The sequence below is a fragment of the Alnus glutinosa genome, chromosome 14 (genome assembly GCF_958979055.1).
Source record: "Alnus glutinosa chromosome 14, dhAlnGlut1.1, whole genome shotgun sequence".
Lineage (NCBI taxonomy): Eukaryota > Viridiplantae > Streptophyta > Magnoliopsida > Fagales > Betulaceae > Alnus > Alnus glutinosa.
Window position 1 is genome coordinate 21,218,986 of NC_084899.1, and position 23,921 is coordinate 21,242,906.

Here is a 23,921-nt window from a genome sequence, read left to right on the forward strand (position 1 = left end):
TTTTGATTTATGATATAGATTACTATAATAAAATTTGGACAAATTTTTTCTTTAAATTGTGTTGATTTTTTTTAATTCATTATGTTAAACCAGTCTTTGTCGTTAGAGCATGTGATTTTTACCTTTTATTTTTATTGAAATTAATATAATATATACAAATATGTATGTGAGAGTCACGTGTTCTAAAGATAAATTTCAATTTAATAGATTGGGTTGAATAAATTTTTTCCAACCTAATTTAGAGGAAAATTTATAAAATTCATCCTTGTTTAATGATATCGAAGAGAAAAGAAATGAAGTAATTACCTAATGATTCTAGATAAGTAATGTTATATACAATATTTTTTTTTTTATCTCAAATGTTTCGTTATTCGGCTGCATATGTGTGGATAGCAAATATGATATCACGAGCCATGCGGACTAGCGAATAGTGAATACAAGACGATTTTTATTCGCCCACTTGATCACCCTTATTTTCTTTACTCAAGTTTTAAGTAAATTTAAAAATTTGAATTGTATTATGCTGTGGACAAACCGCCTAAAGAAAGTACTCCAACTCTCCAACTAATTGGAACCGTTGAGATGGTAAGAAGAATTGTATTACAATCACAAAATTCTACCCTTTTCCATTGGTTTGTGATAATTCAATGCATGCACATGCTTCTTTTTTAGGTATTCATAGAGCCATAAGACGAAAGCATTTATAAAATTGATAGTTATAACATTTTTTCTAATAATGGATACGTAGAAATGGGTAAAGGGGGACTCAAAGTAAGGTAGGAGACCGCAATGTGAAACCGTTGAGCGTGAGATTGTGACTCTCAGTCCTCATCAGTCACATGGGCGGCTTGAGCCTTAAGCAATTTATGCAACGTCTAAGGCCCCCAACTAATGGGTCTGGCTTCAGTGCTGTAGTTTTAAACTACAGCACTGTGCTGTAAAACAAATGGGTGGCTGAGATTTAATCAAGTCCTTCTTTAAAAGCAGACGTTGTAGTCTAACTCTCTCTTAGCTTTTGACAACAAAAATGGAGGAAAGTAAAAGTAATTAAGACAGATATACTCATTGGATTTTTTTTTTACAACTCTCTCTCTCTCTCTCTCTCGTCTTCCTCTCAAAAAAACAAAGAAACAGATACAACTCAATTTCTTGGTTCAGTTCCCTGATTGGTTGCTAGGAAAATGGAGGAAAATGAAAGTAATTTAGACAGATACACTCATTGGAATTTTTTTCACCAACTCTCTCTCTCTCTCTCGTCTCCCTCTCAAAAAAAAAAAAAAAATGGCAGATACACTCAGTTTTGAGTCTTACATTTTATGTTGTTTTGGTTTGGACAAATTAAAAGCTTGATGGAAGGTTTAAGCTAAATTGAGTGAGTGTGTTGTTTTTTTTGTTTCTTGGGGTCTAAAGTAATGAAATAAGAGTCATCTTTCTCTCTGTTTGGTATCTGAGAATTGAAAGGAAATGGAGAGAAACGAAAGTTTCTAACTTTTTATGTTCTGCATTCTTTTTTTCTTCTCTTTTTTTAATCCAGAAAAGAAACGGAGAGTTAAGTTGCTTCACAAAAAAACAAAAAAAAATGCTCGATTAAATCTCAACCATCCATTTGTTTTACAGCACGGTGCTGTTGTTTTAAACTACAGCACCTAAGCTGGATCCCCAACTAATAATTATACAAAAAATATATTTTTTTTTAGAAAAAAAATTAAGGCTCAAAAAAAATATTTGAAGGCTTTAATATAGTAAAAAATTAATAAAATACTCTTTAATTAAGGCCTTACTTAATAATTGTACAATAAAGGTTATTTTCAAAACAAATTTGAAGACTCAAATATGGGAAAAATTTAATAAATAGTTTATACTTTAGGTCCTCAATCATGCAAAAGTAATTACAAATTGAAAGTCTAAAAAAAATCCATAAATTCTTGGAAAGTCCCACTTATTTATTCTTTTTAAAAGTCTAATTTTTACATTCATGAAATTAGTCCAGCATGCATAATTTTTTCTCCAATGTTTATTTGATTGAATGTTTAGAAAAATATATATAAAGTCTTCAAAGTACATAAATTCTCATTGTTTGTATTGTGCATAATAAATAGAATTAAACCATCGGTGAGTCTTCAATATTCAACAATTTTTTTCGCATTATGTTCTATTACAAAACAATCGTTATATAACTTATTCTTATTTTTCTCTAATCTGTTTGTTTTGGGCATAAAATAGTTTTTGGAAAATGATTTCGGCATTTTCCAGTGTTTGGTAAGGGCGAAAATGATGATCAACCGGAAAATGATTTCCATTTGACCAAAAATGCTTAGTAAATTTCGAAAAATGATTTATACTTTTTAAAAGCGTAAATCATTTTCCGTAGATGGCAGATACAGTCGACCCTATTTTAAACGACGTAGTCGACCTTTACGTTCAAGCAATCGACTATCGCCGAATTCTGACAAGCCAAATTTCAGCATTGATATGTGTCGGAATCCGGCGACGTCCAATTACCGTCACTGGATTCTGGTGGTACTGTGCTAGATTTCGACCAGACTGGCCGGAATCTAGCCAGAACGGCCAAATCCCCAGGCATTTAGTCGGGATCCTGGACGGATCCGTTCGCCAGGATCCTACCAAATCCGGCCATTATGGCCGGGATCCTCCCAGAACGGCAGGATCCCGAGCAGCTGGCCAGGATCTAGCCGTTTTGTGTCAGAATCTGTATGCGCCAAATATTTATAAAAATAAAAAATAAAAATCATATTATTTTACATTAATATTTTTTAGAGAAATGTTTGGTTGTACACTCTCATCCCACTCCTATCTCACCCTTGTCTACGTGGACCAATAATGTGAGAGATAGTAAAGAGAATGTAGTAGAACCCTGATTTTTTTAACAACATTATTGGTCCACGTAGACAAGGGTGAGATATGAGTGGGATGAGAGTGTACAACCAAGCATTTCTCTATTTTTTATGTTGTGAATGATTTTTATAAATTAATATGATTGAATAAAAATATAAAAAATATTTGTAATTTTGCGTACGTACTAAACATAGAAAAATGATTTCGACGGAAAATATTTCTCTAAAAAATAACTTCCTTGAAAAATATTTTACGACAAAAACCATTTTACACCGAGACAAACGAAGCATAAATTTTATTATTTTATGTCTTTGAATCAAGTGATAAGTTATTCTATATCTATTAAGTTATTAAAAAAAAAGTTTTAAAATACATTTTACAAATAGAAGAAAATACTCTAATTGACATATTAAATAAAAAAAATAATATAAATATTAAAATAAATTTAATTTAATTAATATTTAAATATAAGAAGTGATAAATCATTCACTTAAATTTATCGCTTTAAGCCTTAAAATTTATTGAACCGTCCTAATCGGTTATCAACTCGGTTATCAACTGTGAAGCCCATAAGGGCCATAACGCATACTGTCACTGACTTGGCGATGACAATTAATGACAGTAATGCCCTTCATTTGACAAGAGTTGATGAAATTACCAACTTCACAAGGCTGACAAAAAAAAAATTACCATAAAGTTCTTAGATAAGACAAAAATACCCTTTGAATTAGGAAAAAAAAAATTAAAAAAAGAAGAAACGAACTAAAAATTAGAAGAAAACAAATGGACGGTGGTTCTGATCTTGTCGTCAAGCTTCGAATACGCCGCAACTGCCGCCAAGTAATCCACCGTTGCCCCTCCACACCCCAATTGCCCACATCATATCTACCTCCATTATAAGCTACACACACATACATAATATGAGAGAGCGAGAGAGGAATGCAAAGGAACGCCCAACGATGTGGTTTTGAGGCGGAGAAGGAAGACATTTTAACTCTGAAATTTCTTCAACAAGCCATTTTGTGCGGGCTCGATTGGATTCAAACTTAGAATATCAAACCATGAACTGTAAGAGAATGAAATTTGATAATTGAAAAGAAAGAGAGAAAGAAGGTGAAATTCGAGCAGAAGCGTAAATGATTAGAGTGAAAAAAAGGAGGGAGACCTGGTGGAGTTGGTTGTTGACGATGATACTGAGAGTGAGATAGAGATTGAGTTCAGTGAGTTCACGAGCGTCGTGTTGGCATAAGGTATTGTGGAGAGCGAGAGCATATGTGCTTGGGGTGGTTCGCTTGCCCCCATTTGGACAAAGGGAGTGGTTCATCCGCCCTATAACAGGTTTTTTGGGGTTTTAGGGATTTTAGGGAGTGAAGAGCGAATTGTAAGAGAGGGGATGGATTATAATGAATCTGATAAGGGAAATTGATACTGATTTTTACTAGATAAATTGGCAATTTCGAGGATGCCAGAGCCTCCAATTACACAGTCTACTGATTATCCCAAAAGCTGCTTACTCTATTATCCGCTGGACTTATATACAGCCCATTAGGTATTACAAAACGCATAAGAGATTGAATAAAACGGCTAACCCTTATAGAAAGCATAAAACGACACTACAAGAGGCATAAAACGCAGGAAGGACAACTCCTCAAAACGCCACTGTTTTAGCTTGGGGAAGGTTGAATCCAGCTGGCACGCACATCCTCTAAGCCCACTCTCTTGCTACCACGTATCCCTTTGTCTTCTGAACTCAACTATCACTTCCACCCTTCTCTCATCAATCTCGATCAACTTCAAGCTTCCACCTTCAGACTCCATCCTCCAAGCTCCATCGGCTGTTTCAAGGAACAACGGTGACAATACCCCCCCGATTAAAACACCTTGCCCACAAGGTGGGGGTAGGCGTTCTTCAGAGCATAAAACTCCTCCCAAGTCGCATCATCGGCAGTTTGGCCCTCCCAACGGATGAGGAGTTCGATGAGCGGCCGATTGTTGCGCGGATGCGAACGACGATAGAGGACCTCCACGGGTTCCGCCCAGAAAACTCCATGGGAATCAACTGGGGGTAGCTTCGGCACGGGGACAACAGTGGACCCTAATTTCAATTTCAACTGAGAGACATGGAAAACGGGGTGGACGCGGGACTCCTTGGGCAGATCGAGCTCATAGGCCACAGTACCCACCTTCCGTAAAATGGTGAAAGGACCATAGAACGGAGGAGCCAGTTTGAGCGATCTGCGGTGGGCCACAGTTGTCTACCGGTAGGGTTGGAGACGAAGGTAAACCATCTGACTTAGCTCAAATTTTCTCTCTGTCCTTCTAGTGTCTGCATATTTTTTCATGCGTTGTTGAGCGTGCTTGAGATTGTGGTTAAGAATTGAAAGGATTTGCTCTCTGTTTTGGAGAACCTCATCCACTGCTTGAACCCGGGTTGTACCCGGAATGTAGCTTAGAAGTTTAGGTGGTGGAACACCATAGACCACTTCGAAAGGGGTCAACTTGGTAGAGGAGTGCCAAGAAGTGTTGTAGGAATACTCGGCCCAAGGTAACCAATAAGACCAGTTTTTAGGGCTGTCCTGTGCAAAACAGCGTAAGTAGTTTTCTAGGGCTTTGTTGACAATCTCAGTTTGACCATCAGCCTGAGGATGGTAACTGGTGCTGAGCTTCAATGTAGTGCCTTGTAGCCGAAAGAGTTCACCCCAGAATGTACTGGTGAAGGTAGTGTCTCTGTCCGAGACAATGGAATTGGGCATTCCATGTAGCTTAAAGACGTTGGCAATAAAAACCTGAGCGACCTTGGCTGCTGAGTAGGGGTGAGATAAGGATATGAAATGGGCGTACTTAGACAATCGATCAACAACGACAAAAATTACCGAATACCCCTGGGACAAGGGTAGGCCCTCCACAAAATCCATAGAAATATCGGTCCAAACCTTAGAGGGAATGGGAAGGGGCTGCAGCAAGCCCGCAGGGAAGAGATTATCATGTTTTCTGGCATGTGTCACATTGCCGGATGAAGGCCTTGATATCCCGTCTCATACCTTGCCAATAGAAGTCCCTTTTAGCCCGTTGGAGGGTTTTCTCATAACCCGAATGCCCAGCCATAGGATCACTATGGACATAGAGTAAAACCTGGGCCTTAAGTTGTGGGGAATCACCCAAGACAATTCTGTGTTTATACAGAAGAATTCCATCCCGGAGAGAATACTTGCGGGTGTTAAGCTCATGATTATTCCAGCGAGTTAGTAAGAGTTGGAGCTTAGGATCCAGTAGATATTGAGCTTTTAAGTCATCCACCCAACCAAGGACCGGAAGAGATAAGAGAGACAAGGAGATATACGCAGCCTCTGAGCTCTTCGAGATAGAGCATCCGCCACCTTATTGTCCACCCCTTTCTTGTATTCCACCAAGAAGTCATAGCCGAGGAGTTTTGTGAGCCATCGCTGCTGGAATGGAGTACCAACTTTCTGTTCTAACAAGAACTTTAGGCTTTAGTGGTCATTGCAAATGACAAAGGACTGTCCCAATAGGTAGGGTCTCCATTTATGAACCGCTGTCACTAGAGCAAAGAGCTCTTTCTCGTAGGTAGACATGTGGATAGCTTTGCCTTTGAGGGCCTGACTGAGGAAGGCAATAGGGCGGTTTTCTTGCATTAGGACTGCACCCACACCCACTCCACTTGCATCACATTCAATGATGAAGGGCTGGGAGAAATTGGGGAGGGCTAGCACAGGGGCTTGTGTCACAGCCTGTTTCAAAGCCTCAAAAGCAGCCTGAGCTGTTGCTGTCCATGCAAAGGAATTCTTTCGAAGCATCTGAGTGAGAAGGGCAGCAATGGAACCGTAGCCCCGTATAAATTTACGATAGTACCATGTTAACCCTAGAAACCCCCATAAGGCCTTCAGGGTTTTAGGGAAAGGCCATTCAACCATAGCCTTAATCTTGCTCGGGTCAGCACAAACTCCATGAGCCGAGACTATGTGACCCAAATACTCGACCTCCAAACAAGCGAATTTACACTTAGACAATTTAGCAAATAAGGAATTCTGCCACAAGGTCTCTAGTGTTAAGGAGAGATGAGTGAGATGGGTGTCCAAATCCTTACTATAAACTAAGATATCATCAAAAAAGACTAAGATGAATTTTCGTAAGTAAGGTTGAAAGACATGGTTCATGAGGCTTTGAAAAGTGGAGGGAGCATTGGTCAGCCCAAATGGCATTACCAAAAACTCGTAATGGCCTTCATGAGTTCGGAAGGCTGTTTTAGGGATGTCCTCATCAACAACCCTAATTTGGTGGTACCCGGACCTTAAGTCGAGTTTGGAAAAAAATTTGAGCCCCATAACTCGTCTAACAGTTCATCAACCACTAGGATAGGAAACTTATCTTTAATAGTGACCTTATTCAAAGCCCGATAGTCCATACACATGCGCCACGTGCCATCAGCCTTCCGTACGAGCAAAACAGGGGATGAGAAAGGGCTATGGCTGGGTCGGATAACACCCGTGTGCAACAATTCTTTGACAATCTTCTCAATTTTTGCCTTTTGATAAAAGGGGTAGCGGTAGGGGCGGACATAAACGGGTTGAGCCCCAGGTTGTAGAGTAATGGAATGATCATGAGGTCTGCGTGGAGGGAGGGCAATGGGTTCTGTAAAGACATCCACAAAGGTCCGGAGAAGGGCGGCCACAGGAGGTGGGAGGCCTTGCTGGCTTGGTGAGGACGGATGCCCCTGTAAGGACAGACAGTGAGCAGGGCAACTCAGGAGTTGTAAGACTAGACCCTTTTGTTCCTGCTTGGGCAACCGGAAAGAGTCACTCCCCTCCAAGTTCAAGTGTGGCCCTTGTTTCAGGCCATGCAAAATGCAAGTGTCCCCATCAAGCTGGAATTCCATCGTGAGCTGCAAAAAATCCCAAATGATTGGCCCCAAGGTATGGAGCCACTGAATACCTAGAACAGCGTCGCAGCCAGCCAGAGGGAGGATAAAGAAGTCAGTTCAAAAACTATACCCCTGGATTTTGAGCTCCACCTCTTGACAGCAACCGGGGCTAGGAATCTCAGCACCGTTTGCAATTTTCACCCGAATAGGATCCTGCACGACCAGCCGAATACCCAGTGTAGCCGCTAATTTGGTGTGAACAAAATTATGGGTACTACCCGAGTCTATTAGAATCACAATAGGGTGCAATTTGAGAAACCCCACAAGTCGCATAGTCCTCGGATGGGGGGTGCCAGTAATGGCATTGAGTGAAATTTCCAGGAATTCTTCTAAAAAGAATTCGCCCGGATCCTCCTCAACAGGTCCGGTAGCCTTATTTGGGTCAAGAGAGGGTTCATCTGAAACTTCAAGTAGAAAGAGCTTGGGAACAGCACAGACGTGTCCCCTTGTCCATTTAGAATCACAAGAATAACAGAGTCCCTTACGCCGTCGTTCCTCCATTTGGACCTGGGTTATCTTCTGCACCGGAACCAAAGCTTGACTGGGTTTAGACCCTTCTTTACCCGAGAGACTCCCCCCTGAAAGATGGGAAAGTGGCTGGGAATAAGGACCTGGGGCAGTATTCCGAGAGGACTGGGGGTACAGAGGGCTTTTAGTGAAGCCAGCCGGTATCTGGACATGAAGTCCCTGGTTGGATTGAGGAGAGTGGGAAGAATGGAAAGATGAGCGAGGGTACCATCGAGTAGTCAGTACGCATTCCTCTTGCATTCGGGCGAGGGAATAAGCATCCACCAATGTACGAGGATTCAACATCCGAACGGGAAGCCGGATGTCATCCCGAAGTCCGCCCAAGAAACAGCTGAGAAGGGATTTTAGGGAGTGAAGAGCGAATTGTAAGAGAGGGGATGGATTATAATGAATCTGAGAAGGGAAATTGATACTGATTTTTACTAGATAAATTGGCAATTTCGAGGATGCCAGAGCCTCCAATTACACAGTCTACTGATTATCCCAAAAGCTGCTTACTCTATTATTCGCTAGACTTATATACTGTCCATTAGGTATTACAAAACGCATAAGAGATTGAATAAAACGGCTAACCCTTATAGAAAGCATAAAACGACACTACAAGAGGCATAAAACGCAGGAAGGACAGACTCCTCAAAACGCCACCGTTTTAGCTTGGGGAAGGTTGAATCCAGCTGGCACCCACATCCTCTAAGCCCACTCTCTTGCTACCACGTATCCCTTTGTCTTCTGAACTCAACTATCACTTCCACCCTTCTCTCATCAATCTCGATCAACTTCAAGCTTCCACCTTCAGACTCCATCCTCCAAGCTCCATCGGCTGTTTCAAGGAACAACGGTGACACGCCCCTTGTTCCAGCAGGGTTTTTTTTTTATTTTTTATTTTTATTAATAGTTTTTAGATTCTAATTGAGCAGGATATCCTAATGACAGAAGATCGACATCAAGTTATTATGTGTTTCTTAGACCTAACTTGCTTTCATAGAGTTCCAAAAAGCAACCTAGGTGTAACGCCCCCAAACCGCTAAGGGTTAGGTTCGTCCATTTTCAAACACCAAACCGCAAAGATTCATAAGGTCTACTAGGTAACCTAGCTAATATGTTGAATTAAGTAAATTACTAGAAAATAATTTTAAAACTTAGAGCTTCAATAAATACGGAAACGATTATTTTAAAAAGAGTAATAATATTTAATACAATAATTGAAATGCAAAGGAACTGGATTTATTGTGCAAGTGCACTTATTAAGGTAACAGAAAAAAAAAATAGTATCCTACTGCTAGCCTAGATCCCATCCCGGCCGTCTAGGTCTCTCTGTTCATATCCTGAAAACAAAACAAAATAAGGGGTGAGCGAGAAATGCTCAGTAAGGTAACCCTCAATCATAAAACGGTTGAGTTAACTTCATTTTCTTTAAAACAATTATTAAAATACACTTGAAAATCTAAATTTCTAGAATACAAATAAAAATTCGGCATTTTACTTAACATATAAAATTACTGGTTTATAAATAAATTTCTCATATGTAGAGCCCATGTACATTATTACGCCCTGTGTACTAGGGTTACGAGGTCTACTGCGACCTGAGGCAAGTAAACTGTGGCCACAGGCCCTGCCCCGTCAGCTAATTAATTGAAGTGCACTTAGCATGACATAGGGATGAATCCGCTTTCTCTAAGTCCTTGAGCGGTTGCACTTTCATCCAAGCAACGGTACCGAGCTTAAACTCTGCAAATCTCTGTGAATATATCTAGGGCTAAAATAATAGTCTCCTCCACACACGTGCCTCATTTATAAAAATCTCATTCTCATAAATTATTCTCATTCCTTTGTTAACTCTTGAGGCAACGTGGGGGAGGGTTTTTAGTCTCCTTTCTCATTAATTTCAAAAAGATGTAACTTCCCGTCTCGGGAACCAACCAAACGATTTACTAATAATTAAAAAATCCTTTATAAACAAAGCTTCTCTTAAAAACTGTAATTTCGAGAATAACATTTATACCGTCAACTTTCATTTCAAAACTATTTTTAAAACAGTCCTTTCGGCATCAATATAATTTGAAATATAGAACAAGAACAATTAATTGTAAATAGGCTTAAAAAAAGATAAAGTAATATGACATAAAACAATTTGAAAAGGGGTAGAGGATTCCTTACCTCTCTGATTTCAATAAGCCGTTGGACTATCTCGACCGCTAACTAGTCACCTGGTACAGGTTTAAATAAATTAAAACCTTGTGCTAATCACTAGACTACACACTGACACTACTAAACTTCGTCTTGCTAACCTACTGAGAATGGATTCCCTAGGTACATTTATCGACATTACTCGAATCATACTTAATTCATTAAATGAGTATTAATACATTTTTTTTTTCTGATATTAAAATACAGTTCAATAAAGGCAATTGTCATAAAAGGAATTCCTACTAAAGTCATATAATCTTGATAATTTCAGGTATTACAAAACTATACGTCTATTCAAAATAATTTATTAAAGGCTCAGTTATTTATAAAAACTTTCGAACCTCTTGCATGAAATCTATATATATATATATATAAATTTAATACAAACATGCCATGGGAGGACTAGTCACGGTTAGGAGAAAATAAAAGGAATAAATCGGATTAATCCCTGATGCTACGGTTTAGACAAGAAGGAAAAGAAACAAAATCAAAGCAATGTTAAGACGTCACTGTGCTGTAAGAGAGGGTAGAGAAAGAGAAAATAAATAGATGAATAAATAATAATGATTCTTAAATCAATCATGACAGGTCGAGCATGGGTACTGCAGAGGGAAACTATATGGTCATACTAACAATTGGACTGAAGTCACGTAAAAGAGAAGACAAATGCTAAAAAGTAGAAAGGCAAGTCAGGAGGCTTGTAAAACAAAAAGAGAGAAAGAATAAAAAAAATGAAAAAAAATAAGGAAAAGAAGCTATTACGTTGGAGACTTCAATACAATGCACCAAGACAAGAGAAGGCACTATTCCTATGTCAGACAAGAAGAAACCGAAAAAGAGAAGAACAAGATAAAAGGCATATCATGTTATCGTGCGATACAATGAAGAAGCTGGACAAATAAGAAGAATGAAACAAAAGAAGAACAAGGACAAACAAGGTTCACGGTTAATCAGCAAAGAGAAGAAACGAACAGTTAAAAAAAAAAAAACCATACCTGCAGTCTACCGTGAGAGTTGAGAAACTGAAGATTTATTTTGTAAAAGGAAGAGGAGCGGCTGGAAGGGATTTTTGTGGTGAAAGGGGAGAGTGACGGCTAAGAGATTTATTTATAGGAGTAGGGTTTTATTCTTTGATTGCTAGGATTTTATATAATAAAACAGGTATTTCAATAAGAATAAAATTGCATAAAAATATAAAATCTGGTCCTCATATTTTTTATAAATATATAGTATAAAAGTGGGACTTAAATTGATATAAATTTATTAAATTTAAAAGCAGGTGTTTTAATAAAACATAGAAGCAGTTATTTAATAACAAGAAATAAAATTTTCATATGTAAAAAAAATCAAGTGTTTATTATTCCCGTCTAGTTATCCATTTTCATAGGTCGTAAAGACTATTCTACCCTCGAAAGAGGGTTGGGGTTATTACACTAGGTGTCTCGATCAAGCACAGAATCAAAATACAAGGTGTTAGTTAGCTAATGCTTCAATGGAGTTCATTTGGATTCAAACCTTACTTGGTGAACTTGGTAACTTCTTGTACTGGGTAACTTGGTGTTTGTTTGCATCAAACACCAATCTTACAATCTGATAATATTGGTGTAACTTACCTCACATTGAATCCCGTTTTTCATGCTTGTACGAAGCATATAGTAATTATAGATTACCACTTTGTTAGAGACATGATTGCAACTATGGCATTATATGTACGTTTTATGCCTAGCAAAGATCAGATTGCTGACATTCTCACAAAGCATCTCATGTCTCAGCTTTTTCATTCCTCAAAGCAAACCTCAACTCTATTCCTCACCCTCGAGATTGAGGGGGTGTATTGGATTAGAAGGGGATACTGGCAATCTCAACAACTCAGTCAAGGATAATGAATAGCAAGAATGATATCTTATCTTAAGTCATTTAATTTATAATTTAAATTGTGTACATCAATCTTGTAAAGGTGATAAGGTTATACAATTATAAATACAATCACTGCTCTACACATTCGGTAGGCAGAATCATACTCAAACACTGTTTATTATAATACCACACACACTTATTGAGAGCATGATGAGTATTATGTTAACCTCATCATCCACCAAGACAACTCATTGAAAAATAAAGAGAATATTTCAGAATTTTATGAGGAACATTACATGAGGGACTAGATATCATTAGCAATATTTTGTGCATCGGTGCTATATATATAGCTTCATAAAACCCTCTTCTTGATAGTCCAACGCAGTATAAGCCATTCTCTCCCTAGCTTCCGGTGGTTAGGATAACTCGACTTTAGAAGTCCATCATCATTCAAAAGATAATCATCCCCTGCTATCAAAACAATACAACAGTTAACTGATTGAGGACTACAACTTCTTTATATAAAACTTCTTTATTTTCAAAGATAAGCCTGCCGAAAGAATTTATCACTTATCAAATAATAGCTTTACCTTAAGCCACAAGTTTGTGAACCTCTTGAAGGCAGTACAAAAAACAATTGTGTCAAATGAATCCAACTAGCTAGTCGACTAGTTGGATGGACAATGAAGGTAAAGTAGTTAAATCACTTAAAATGTTTTGCTAGGATGCTGTCTGAATTTCACAAAAAAAAATTGACAACTTAAATAAAAGAGGGCGGTTACATGTCCACGAGATTCAATTAATTGTTCTAAACAACCTAAGATGTGGGACTCACACATTTAGAGTAGGTGAGCCCTAGTGCCCTACAAGTACTCCCTATATCTTTTCAAAATTGAGATAGCCTCATCATAGAAGATGAACGTAATTACCCAAAAAGAGAGATTGAAGTAAAATCCTTTTTATTCAACCATCAGCTCAGTCACCAAACTTAACGGTTCGATTCCGTTTGAGTGTTCAATTTTTTTAAAATCTATATTCTACTATGTGAATACCGACGAAAAACTAGTTTGAAAAAGATGTTTGAATAATTTAGGAAACCTGAGACAAAATTAAAAAAAAATTAGATAAAATCTTAGTAGAATTTAAATTCTAAAAAACAACACAAACATGTTTTTGAAAAAATAATAAAATATAGTATGAATTTTGGTGACACCCTAACATTCCCTTCTCATTTGGATGTGCGTTTTATTTGTATTATATTTTACTATTTTGTATTATATTTAAAATTACAAATACCGAAAGAACTTGTTTTTTGAAATTATATTTGAATAATTTAGAAAATTTGAGACAAAATAAAAAAAAAAAAAAGTTAAATAAAGTCTCAGTAGAATTTGAATTCTAAAAAACAATTCAAACATGTTTTTAAAAAATAATAAAATATAGTAAAAATAATTATTACTCAAACATGCCCTTAATTAGACATTGATGACAACCCTCTCAACCACTTGGTTTGGAAGTGGAAAACCAAGTATTTTAAAATCATTATCAATCACATGCTCAATGGTGATTTTAAAAGTCACATCATTTTTTTATGGACAGTTAATGTACATTTAGAATTACGTACTCCTTTAAACCACATGTACCCAAAAGATGTTTTTAAAAAAAAATATATATATATATATATATATATATATATATATATTAAAAAAAAAGCGTCATGGCCCGACAAACTGAGTTGCGTTTCTCTTTATGTTTTTATACCTTAATTTACACGGTGCCTAAGGCTAAGAGCATCTTTAACACAACAGTAAGAAGATCCATTGATTCATATATATATATAGTCAAATTTGACTATAATTAATTCTTTTTTGTTTCTAGCGTAATAGTTAAATTACAATTTTTTTTTCCCCATCTCTCTCTCTCTCTCTCTCTCTCTCGTTCATTTCCTTGCCAACTCTCAAACTTTTGAATGATCTGTTATAAGCATCTGGGTGAAATCTAAACAAGTTTGGGTCAGTGAAGAAGAACGAAGCTCATGAAAAAATTCATGGAGCCAAGGTGTAGCTTGGATCTGAAACGGGTCTAGGTTTCAGATTTCTCAAACTGCGCTCTCCTGTATCTTCAACATTTTTACATCCAATATTCTACGAATCAAGAGAGTTTTTTTTTTTTTTTCGGTCTGGAGCCATGAATTATGGAATTTTTTCGGTTTGGAGCCAGGAATTTTAAAAAGAAAAAAAGAAAAAAGGATTCTGGTTTATAAACTGTAGCAGACATTCTAACAGGAAATTCAAGCAAGTGAAAGCATTATATATATTATCGATCAAGCAAGTATATCACTGAAGTGATATACCATCCACTCAACCGAGCCTTAAATCTAAATTAATTGTATTTGGTTGCATGCATGGGTGGAATTATAAAGGGTAAATTACTAAATTATGATAAATTCTTGAGTAAATGTGTGATTTGAAATTACTTTTCTAATTTTAAATTTTGAAAATTAGATGCTTAAGTTTTCAATTATTCTAAATAGATTATTTGTTAATTTTTTTTTTTATATAAATTAAAATCTAAAAAATAAAAATAAAATTGAAATGAAAAATCTTCAACAAAAGGAAAATCTTATTAAAATCTTTTCAATGTCCAGAATGCCAAAGCTCATATTGAGTCAGCCAATCCACCAAATCTTCCATTAATATATACCGTTCTTCAAAATCTTAAAACTAAACCAAAAAAGAGAAGAAGAAATTTCTCTGAATCTAAGCACAAAAATCAAAATTCAGAGAAGATCCAACAGAACCACGAGGCATTATTACGAACATTTGGGTCCTAAAAGAACTACTGAAAACCGATACGAACGAGAGATTTGTTTTGGACAAAGGTATAGTTCTGAGGTTGGTTCTGCACTGCTGAGTCGGTGACTTTCTTTTGATTTGCTAATTAAACCTCACAAGTGTTAAATTACTACTTAATTTAAAAGTTTAAGCCGATAGAAAGAGATAAATTTAATCATTTAATCAATAATACTCTAACATTCTCCTTCACATATGGACTCAAATTCCCTCCCTTTTAGTAGGTGGGGTCCAAGACGTAAAATATTTAATTGAAATATGAGGTAAATGAAGAAGATGTGATTCAAACTTAGAACCTTTGCTATGTTATCATGTTAAATCAATACTTAATCTAATAGCTTAAACCGATAGCTAGAAAAAGATAAACATTTAATCAATACTTTAACGACGAAGACGAAGAGTATTCCCTCCTGTCATTTTTCACTTGCTCCTTGCTTATTTTCAACGTCTCTGCAGAGGCAAAGATTAATGGCTTTGATGGATTCGGAGAAAAACCCATTACAAACATACTTTTTTTCTACTGTACGGAGTCATGTATCGATGTTTTGTTGGGAGCCTTCCGGCCCTTCCTTTATAAAAGTATGTGAGACAGAGAGCGGAATAGATTTTAATAAAATTATGAGGAAAGCGCGTAACATGTATCGACATGATGGAGTTGGGCAAATGGTAGTGACTCTAGACAAATCCGAGTGGCACAAAAGAATCTAGTCAACCACTCAAAATTTTATATATTTATAAGAGAGAAAGAGTAAAAACAAAGGGTTCAAAGGAAATTTCAAAGAAGCAAGGGATGAAGGGGCTTGACCATAGGAAAATGAAATCGGAGTCATCGGAAAAGTTCATGTTTTTTCGGAAGATGTCTGAGAAGGATTAAGTGGTTGATAGTGTATCAAAAAAGAGTCTTTGATAGTGAGCGATCCGCTAAGGAGGATGAAAACCAAAATGATTCCAAACTTCACTTCAATAGTCTCGTGTGTGTGTGTGTGTGTCTATATATATATATATATATATATATATATATATATATATATATATATATATATATATATATATATATATATATATATATATTAATATAAACCCTTCAAAATTAGTTCTAAAAAGTTTTTTTTTGTTTGTTTGTTTGCCCCCATCCTGATTTCTAATTGGGTAAAAAAAAGGTTTTCTTCAACCTAGCCTTCTTCAACCACCAGGTCTGGCAAATATTTTCTTCAAACCTTCTTCATCTTCCCCAATTTCTAATTTTCTTTTACTTCTATAAAAATAAGTAAAGAGAGAACTTATTGAGGGTGTTTGGCTAACATTTCCAACTCCCTCTCTATTTTTTTCACTTCTTTCAAAAAAGTCAAATCCAAAACATTCTTTTCTTTTCTTTTTTAATATATTTATATATATATATATCACATCAATAATTTTTTATTACTATTCAAATAAAAAAAACTCACTACAAAATAATTTTTTTTTTCACTTTTTTATAAAACATGCATTCTCAAATTTTATATTACATCAATCACTTCGTACTACTATTCAAACAATTATTCCACAATACAACTACTTTTACATTTAGGTGTTCGATTTTTTAAAATTTAAATTTAATTATAAAATTAGAAAAAGTTAAATAAAATCTTATTTGTATTTAAAAAATTGTGAATACCAATAAAACACACGAACATTGTAGCAAGTAGAATTTATTTTTAGTTTGCATCCAAACATGCCAATAGATTTCTTAATTAAGAAAACAACGGTCCCGTTTGGTAACTCAATTTTATTTTTTTATTTGAGTGGTTGTAAAATGTGAAAAATAAGAAAAAATTTGTATTGCAGTAGGATTTTTTTATTATTTAAATAATAATAATAAATTATTAATGTGATATAAAAAGTGAAAAAACTTAGTAATATATTGGAATTAATGTTTTTTGAGATTAGTGAAAATAAGAAAATTAGAAGGCTAGGGAAAGTGTGGTGAAACAGGACCGCACATTCTGCAAAGTGTAATATATATAATGCTTGTGGTAGATAAGTATACAACTCCTTCAGTCTCCTTTAATTGTCTCCATTGTATTATTATTTAAAAAAAAATTAATAAAAAAATTGCAACATCCAGTAATTTTCTGCGAAGGTTGCAAAAGGAACTTAAAGAAAATATCAAAAGTCGAGTAGAAGAAAAGTCCGAATCCAACTCCGATCCTATATAAAGTTATAACGAAAGTTTAAGCCCTTGCAACCGTACCTTATAATATAGAAGTCACCGGCCACCAAGCCAATTATGAATACTATTTTAACACATTGGCTCCAACTTGTTATGAGATTTCAGCCCCAGGGGCTGCCGCCACCTCCCGACCTAGAAGCACCCGCTCAACAACTTGGTTTGGAAGTGGATAACCATAATATAGATTGGGCTAAGATAATGATGACCTTTTGCTTAGCATATGCACCTTCAATAGCTCTCACATACGCTCAGGTTCACTCCAAATTCTCTCCAACTTTCCACGTCGTCTCCTTCGAATTCTTATTGTGCTTTGCTTCCTTCTTCGTCAGCAAGTTCATGAATTCCAAGTTTCCGGTGATAGCCCGATTGCTCCACCGAGTAGGTGTCTTCTTTGCAGTCACAGCTTTCTGTACGTCCATTACAATTCCATTTCCTCTGTGGCTCCAAATTGTCAGTTGGCTGGTCTATGCCATTTCCTTCGTGGCGGTTATAGTTTCCATTCTCTTCTAAGTAGAATATTTAGTTGACTGGTTATGGGAAAAATGCCTCTCGGATTCCCTCTAATATGGGTGTTCTTTAGTACTTTCAATTTGTGAATAAGTGTTGCTGTTTAGGCAAAACGATATTGTACGTAGCCATTATGTTTAATATATAATTTGTTTTTAAGTTGTTCGTTCGTATTAGCAAACAGAGCAAAATTATGTTCAACAATTTGTTTTGTGTTCCAACAAATTAATTAGGTAAAATTTCACTTATTCTCTTTGATCTTTCAAAATTTTTACAATCAAATCGATCTTTAAATTTGTGGGTTAAATACGTTTTTGGTCTCTGAGTTTTGAAACTTTATTTTTTAATACCTGAGTTTCAATTCGCATCGTAGATGGTGCTTCCGTTTTGGGAAAAGACCAAATTAGTACCTTAGTCAAGTTTTCCATCCAAAAACTAACGGTTCGCCAGGTGTCAACCCTTTAGGGGTTGACACATGTTTTAGTAAAAAAAAATAAAAAAATAAAAAAAATCTTTAAAAATTAATTAAAATATTAAAAACTTAAAAAAAAATTAAAAACGAAAAGAAAAAGAAGAGCAGTGGTTTAGCCACTCTCTTAAACGGTTTGGGGTGGCCGAACCACCCCACGGGGGTAAGTGTAACTGAAGGTGGTAGCTTTAATGCCATTAATTTTCTGTTTTAATGCAAATTTTATTTTATTTTTTATTATCTTTTTACAAATACGCTTTTGTTGAATTCTTTTTTCTATTGTTTCTTTTGATACATTTAGAAAAAATAAAAAATAAAAAATAAATTGTTTTTTTCTTTTAAAATTCTTTTTGTCACTTACTACGACCTTTCTTATCTCAGTGTGCGTAGCAGATATTCACCCTAAGCATTTTCTTTTTTAAATCTCGCCCTTAAATTTTATGGATAAAAATAATCCCTAGTCAAACAAGTCTTACATTTATGATTGGTTTTATTCCAAACCTTGAAAAAATTATGTACACAGTACACACATGCAATTACTTTGAAATGGAGATGATTATGTTCCCGTCTTTAGTAAAATAAAGAGTAATGCTATATATATAGATTACATGATTACTTTCATATATCAATAGTGTAATATCACCAAATATTCTTAACATATGTTATTTGGTGATATTAATTACAAAAACATTAGAAAATAATAAAGTTAAAGGTTTAGCAAATACAAATTAAAGGGTCTAAATATACAATATTTGGTACTTATCGATCACTAACACGTGATCTGATGTATTAAATCAGGAGACATACAGAAAAAAAATATCTATGACATTGATATTCGTTGTTCATGCACTCACAATTAGGCAGAATAAAATTGAAATTGAATAGCTTTTGAAACTTGGATTACTAAACCGAGACAACTGAAATGGAACTCCAAAACCTTGGTTAGATAAATGAATGAAGGAAAAGAGAGTTGGAATTTGTCAAAACAAAGAGAGAGTTGGAAAAGCTCTCTCTCTCTCTCTCTCTCTCTCTCTCTCTCTCTCTCTCTCTCCCTCTCACTTAAAACATTTAAAAAAATATAAGATCATGAAAAGTTGATAATTGTTGACAACATGCGCGCATGAGGGGCTTGGGACATTAGAGATTAAAGTAATCAGAGGGGTTAGGAAAAAAAAAAAAAGTGCAGATTGAGTTATAATCTTTTACATTGTAAAAAAACAATTAAAAAAAACAAAACAAAACAAAAACAACTGGAGCTTGCTAAGTTTCGCTTCATTTACTTGCGACTTAAGACCAACATAAGCCAGGCCCTTCTTTGTGGCCTTGTTTGATGTCTCTATTCCATTGGCATGTAGGTTCTTTGGTTTCTTCTACCATTGTGTAGTTTTCATATCAAAAGCAAGGACCCCCATTCCTTCCTTCCTTCTTTTTTAGGATGAAAACAGAAATCTTACAGATACACGTACAAATACAATAGTTCTTTCAATTTGTGAATAAGAGTTGCGCGCGCGCTGTTTAGGCAAAACGGTGTACATACGTAATAAATTAATTGTGTTGATCAACAATTTTTTTTTTTATTTTTTGCAATATATATACTACTATTTTCGCTTTGTTTTAGGTCTCTCTCTTTCTACTCTGCGTGTCTCCCTAGCTTGCTGGTCTTTGGTTTATTTTGGTTTCCCTGTTTGACGTTAATTAGCTTGCGATGTTCATCTTAATTCGTATGCAAGGGTTTTCTTGGGTTTTGCTTTCTTCATTTTTATCAGTAATATTGCATAATGAATTAAGCTCAGAAGGTTCAGGTGTAGCTTTGCTGGTTTGAAGAAATAAATCATATCTCTGCACATGCATGTTACATGAGCTAGAATATCACTGTTAAATTACGTAAACGATAATTTTTTTTTTTTTTTTTTTGGCATTTGTAACAAACTTTTTGTGCATATGACTGTTTTTTTATTTCTTTTCATAGATACTTGAAAACAGAATTACACAAAACTAAAGCCTTGACATACGAAAGGCTTAAAGAAAGCAAAGCCAGAATAAAAAAGACATAATAAATAAGGTATCCAAACAAATGGGAAGGTGGATCCTTCCCACTAACTATTCAGATTGAAGAGACAAGTGAGAATACTGTCAGCTGTGAGCCTGGCTACGGCCCAATGTGGTACATAATGAACATAAAAGTTTGCACTTCTACTGGCCTTTCTTGCTGACCAAAAGGTATCAACTGGGATAGAGTCAATGGTATTATGGATAGTTGAAGAGATTCGTCAATTTTGTGAAATATCTGGATGTTGAAGAGCTAGAATAACAATTCGTGAATCTCCTTTCAGAATAAACCTTTGGATATTTAGAGAAATAGCTAAAGAATATTCTTTAAGTGTAGTTTTAGTCTTCGGATTTGGACTAAAATTATGGCTGAATGCTCCATATTGAATGTTCCTTTGGATTGGAAGAATATTGATAATGGGGTTTAAATGTTATGCTTGGTAAAGGTATTCAGGCTTGCTTGGGAAGGCTGTATTTTGGGGCTACAGTCTACAACTTATAAAGGCAGAGGAATGACCTTTTGCACAACAACACCCCACGCACAGAAGAAGTTATTTTGGCGTGTATAAGATGGGAAGTCCATGCTAGAATCTTAGCCAAAGGGCATTTCAAGAATCTCAACAGAAGCATGTCCATTGTACAAAGTTGGAACCTGCATGTGTTGATGTAGTTCTCTGTTCTGTTTCTGGCATTTCTGCAGATTTTGGACAGTCTCGCTACCTTGCTGCATGAAGTTCTCTATTGTAGTGGGTTGAGTAGTAGAGTTGCTGTAATTGTTAGTGTGTTGTGTGTTTGATTTGTACGTTCTGAATTTCTGCAGAATTTGAGCAGTTTGTTGGTGTTTTGGTCTGCTGCCTTGCTGTTTGTGGTGAGGCAACAGGGGTTGTTAGTGGTTGTATAGGCTTGATTTAGCCTTTGTTAGTTATAATCTGTTTGAGATTGTGTTTCGGTCTTTATGTTCAATGAAAGCTTTTATTCATTTAAAAAAAAAAAAAAATGGACAGAAAAATTCCCCCCTCACATTCCACTTTGAATCTAACCCTCCCAACTATTACTGTGTCTGAGCTTAATGCATAATTATAGATTTGAAAAGGGCACCTCGGAAGGGAAAGAAAACCTCTTACAATAATAATAATAATAATAATAATAATATAAGTGTGTGGCTAAAATACAATAAACTCAAGGAGCTAGAAAATACATGTACAGCTTTAAGAAAATGTTACGAATTCCATATGCAGCAATTTCTTTACACATTCGCTCCAACTTGTGCAGCCACCTCCCAACCACTTGATTTAGAAGTGCATAACCATATATTATCTTAATTTTTTCACATATTAACCTAAAACAAAAATAACAAATAACAAATACGGATACAGTCACACACAAAACTGTACGTCGTACAAAATGTGTCATGGCCTGGCGTGCTGATTCTCTCCCCGCAAAAGCCGGGCTCTAAATCCTCCTCCTCCATCACAGGCACGTGATTCTAATACCTTATTACGCAACGATGTTAAAAAAAATAAAAATGAATCCTTTGTCATGGCCCAGTTTGAGCTGTTCGGTAAAATTGCATTTTAATTTTTAAAATTGCAGATTAACTTTTAAAATTACGTGTTTTTTTAAAAAAACCCATTTGCTTATGATTAGAAAATGCAAATTTCTGTTTTTTCAAATCGTAATTTTTTAAAAATATAATTCTCAAACGATTTATTTTTTACGATTTGACTTAAAATTATACTCGATGTTAAAAAATGCTTTTGCACTTTGCAGGATGCCAATTTGAAACAAGCTAGCTAGAGAGTTAATGCTTTCATCTTATTCTAGTTTATAAGCTGTAGCAGACATGCCAACAGGAAATTCCATTGAGGAAATCTGTCGCTCGTGTCAACGTTAACGCTGATATGATGCTGCTGTTGATGATGGTTATGACCCTCCATAACAATAACCCAGAAAAATCTAAAGCTAGTGTAATATTTTAATTCTGCACGCGGAAATGGATCGAAGAGAGAGAAAGATGGAAAGAGAAAGCGAGAGAGAGATTTATGAGACGGTGGTGTGAATAGCCCATGTGAATCGTCAAGAAAGCAAGAAGCAGATTTCCTTGTTGCTTAGGTGTCGAAAAGAAAGCGTTTATTATACTACTCGTTCAGATTTAAGAAATCGAAACCAAAGAAGGCTTTTCCTTTTCCTTTGTTTCTTTTCTTCTTCTTAACAGTCTCTTCTCGGTCTCATCTGTCTACGCGGAAACTCCCACTCTCTCTGTCTCTCTCTCTCTCTCTCTCTCTTTTTTCTTCTTTGGTGTACATCCCCATTTGTTCCCATTGCTTTTACGTGTCGTCACGCTTACGAGAAAAGTCTTGGAGGTAGTGTCGTCACGTTTACGTGTCGTCACTGCAAGCTCTCATTTATATATATAAAAGATAAGGGGCAAATTAAAAAATTTGGGCGGCTATATATGAACCCTCCAAGAGAATGATCGAGAGTAGTTTCGCCCCAGCTGGTCGACTGGATCCTTTTATGCCACTCGGATCTCTCTACGACCATGTGCCGGCCATATCTCCATCCCTTTTAATTACCATGCCGACGATATCTTACGTTACGTTCTTCATAATTTTATTAAAATCCATATATTCTGCCCTCCTAAAATGGGGTTGCACAGTGCCCAGCTATAGTATGGTTATGTTTATAAAGGGGTTGCCCTCCGTCTCACATACCTTAATTTTCTTCTTTGCCGACCCTTCCGTCTCACATGTGAGACGGACGCCGCCAACATCGATATCTGTGTCAGGGGACAGGAGAAAAAAGTATGGTTTCTTAATTAAGAAAACAAGATTCTGCAAAAGTTGCAAGGGAACTTAAAAAAAAATCACCAAAAGTCGAGTAGAAGGCCAAGTCCAACTCCTTATAAAGTTATAACGAAGTTTGAGCCCTTGCAACCTTAGCAGTCACCGCCAAGCCAATTATGAATACTATTTTCACACATTGGCTCCAACTTGTTATGAGATTTCTGCGACAGGGGCTGCCGCCACCTCCCGACCTAGCTAGAAGCAACCGCTCAACCACTTGGTTTGGAAGGGGATAACCATAATATAGATTGGTCTAAGATAATGATGACCTTTGCTTACCATTTGCACCTTCAATAGTGCACCCATTAACATACTCCTCTACTTAGATAATTACCAAATAAGATTGCTACTAAATCAAATAACATACTAATCTAGATATTCTTATTTAAAATTAAAAAACTACTTCTACTACTAATCAACCGCCTATCTCTTAAGATAAGAGATAAACTCTTATTTAGATAATACAATTCATAGCTAGAGATGTAATCCATAATGATTACATCAGTAGGTGTCTTCTTTGCGGTCACAGCTTTCTGTACATCCATAATATCCATTACAATTCCATTCCCTCTGTGGCTCCAAATTGTCATTTGGCTGGTCTATGCCATTTCCTTCGTGGCGG